The sequence below is a fragment of the Rutidosis leptorrhynchoides genome, chromosome 4, assembly GCF_046630445.1.
Source record: "Rutidosis leptorrhynchoides isolate AG116_Rl617_1_P2 chromosome 4, CSIRO_AGI_Rlap_v1, whole genome shotgun sequence".
Taxonomy (NCBI): domain Eukaryota; kingdom Viridiplantae; phylum Streptophyta; class Magnoliopsida; order Asterales; family Asteraceae; genus Rutidosis; species Rutidosis leptorrhynchoides.
Window position 1 is genome coordinate 124,343,859 of NC_092336.1, and position 2,975 is coordinate 124,346,833.

General features: G+C 35.7%; 1 long non-coding RNA gene across 1 annotated transcript; it reads left to right on the forward strand.

Moving 5' to 3' along the window:
* The first annotated feature begins 1,398 nt into the window (after window positions 1-1,398).
* Window positions 1,399-2,626, forward strand: LOC139844972 (uncharacterized). Its single transcript, XR_011758142.1, has 3 exons — window positions 1,399-1,535; window positions 2,138-2,379; window positions 2,540-2,626. It is a non-coding gene; the product is annotated as an uncharacterized lncRNA (long non-coding RNA).
* The last annotated feature ends 349 nt before the right edge of the window (window positions 2,627-2,975 follow it).

The following is a 2,975-nucleotide window of genomic DNA, read 5'->3' on the forward strand; positions in this document are numbered from 1 at the left end:
TGAGATGAACGTCTGAGGCCTTCTATTTATAGTGAAATGATTCGCCAATTTTGAGGCCTGGGTCGCCATTTTTGAGGCCCGGGTCTCTAGTTTCTGACCACGGGTTGCCGGTTTCTAACCACAGGTCGCAAGTTTGATCTCTGGGTCATCAGTTTGGTGAGCCCGGGTCGCCAGTTCCAAGTCTGGGTCGCCAGTTTAAGTAACTGAGTCGAAAATTTGAGTAACCGAGTCGCCAATTGAGCTTAGTAATGGCAATGGATCGGATATGGATCGGGTGACGTGATATCCATATCCATATCCATTTAGTTTTTGTTCATCCATATCTATATCCATATCCATTTAATTTCAAGTCATCCATCCATATCCATATCCAATGGATAAAGCGAGTTATTGGATATCCATTGGATACTCAAGAACGTGTTATTTTATGTTAAAGATATAATATAATTTGTTAATTTTACTAAAAAACATAGACTACGATAAATTAAATGTGTAATTTGCATATTTATTTTATTTAAAATACGTGTTTTGTTGTAATATATCATAATTATTTCATTATGTAGTTGCAAGCAAAATGTATGTGCAATGGTAAATGCATTTGTAATAGTAAATGTGTTTGCATATATCTATATTTATGTATTTATATATGTATTTCGGGTGATAATGGATATATCTATGGATGAAAATTTTCATCCATATCCATATCCATATCCATTTAAGTTCATCCATATCCGTATCCATATCCATTTAGATTATCCATATCCATCACGAATCGGGTGGATCGGATGGATATCCGCTGGATCGGGTGGCCATTGCCATCCCTACTTGAGCTATCTGGGTCACCAGTTGAGCTAAATGGGTTGCCAGTTTAGCTAACTCGGTCGCATTTAGAGTTGTGCATTCCGTAGTTGTCGTATACTAGTTTCTGATAGTACATTATTGAATACCGGTATGTGTTCTGACCTGACGTTTAGTAAATGCACCTTCTCGGGGTTCCTTGGACTTATAAAATTGTCACACAATCCCCCAAAATCACTTCTTGATGTTCCTTGCAGTTGTATTTGAAGTACTTTGTGATTAGGGTTTTATGTGTATTTTTAGTGTGTGTAAGTCTTGGAACGTCTTGATCTTTGTATATGTATATGATAAGCTTCTAGGTCGTTGGTAAATCTTCATATAGATAAGTGTTGGCAGTTGGTTAATAATCTTGAGCTTCTGTTATAACAGTCCATCTTTTTCAGCATAATGGCGGGCCACACCGTCAGGTCTAAAAGTCTGGGAAAGTTTTATCATTTTTTCAAGTTGGAGGACCAAGGTGTAAATACGGAAATTAAATGGTGAAACACTGAAGTTTCCAGATTCATTTTCATTCTACCAGTTTCTAAAAAAAGAAATAAGAACGGGAGCTATCTTTGGAGCTAGGGTTTTGAAGAAATCAAGAAGAAAACTTGAGCAAGTCACGTTAGGAGGTTGTCAAGCTTAAAGGAACCAAGTACCTGCAACTACCATATTCTATAATTTCATTTTCATTCATTGTAAGGAAACCCTAACTTTGATAAGTTTAATTAATTGTGTTTATGCTAAGATTTTGGTAGTATTAAGTGTTCTTGAGTCTTATTAGTGATGTAATGAACTTGACTAGTACCAAAAAAGAATTTTAATTGATTTAGGTTTTATGTTGCTTATGTAATTAGTTAAGGAAAATTATAAAGAAAGAGGATAGTAAATTGTTATAATTATGTTCAAAATCAAGAAAGTGCACACAAGGTGTTTGTGAAAATGTCTCAGTGAATGTACGAGTTTGATGTTGAACTAAATTGTATAAAAGGATTCTTAAAGTAGCCAAAAATGCATTTAATGAAAGGGTTAAGTCAAGAAAGTTGCTAGTTTAAGGGAATTGTCATGATTGATTTAGAAGTGCAAGTGTTAATATGATTAGCATAGTTTTATGTGCTAATCAAAGGAAGGAAATTGGAAGCACTCGAGGATTAATTCAAGGACAAGGTGATTTGTATGATGGTAATTTGGGCGGGAATGATGTGATTATAGGTGTTCCGGATTACATCCGTGCAATAGGTTATCTATCATCATACGTGAATGTATTTAACCATGTTTATGATGTTATGAATGTGCATAGGGTAAGTATAATGATGAAAGTGGAGAGACTTCAATCAAACCCTTGCAAGTATGATGATGCAACGAGATTTCGGTCAAACCCTTGCAAGTATAATGATGCAAGTGGCAATACTTCGGTCAAACCCTTGTCACTATGATGATGCAAGTGGCGAGACATCGGTCAAACCCTTGTAAGTAAGATGATGCGAGTGGTGAGACTTCGGTCAAACTCATGTAAGGTTGATGATTCGCATCCGAATAAATGTATGATGCCCTATGTTTTAGATAAATTATATAATGTATGATGTCCTAATTACTTGTTATACACTCACTAAGTGTTATGCTTACCCATGCCATGTTTTTATGTTTGTTATACACTCACTAAGTGTTATGCTTACCCATGCCATGTTTTTATGTTTTATAGATTCGTACAAGCATCGAGAAGGTAAGGCACCATTACAAGAGTAGTGGAGAACTTGGCATAGTGTAAGTGGTACGCAAGTCTCTTTTGATTATATCTTATGAAACTGCTTGCGAGACGCTTGTGTCAGTTATGTATTTGTGTACTTAGTAAAATGATAACTTGAAACAAGAATGTTATAATGAAGGTTATGATATAAAGTTGGTCTTGAATTGTTAAGTCTTGGATTATGACTTCATTTAAATGTTAATGTTGATATGAGTCTAGGAAACACTTGGTTTGGAGGCAATTACGACTTCATTTAAATGTTAATGTTCATATACTTGCATGCAGTAGCAGATGTCGGGGTTACCTTCCGGTCACATTTTATCGGTGACACGCCATATTAATCAAAACGATGTCAGCTTCTATGTCGAGCACTACTTCTCCACGGAATGGT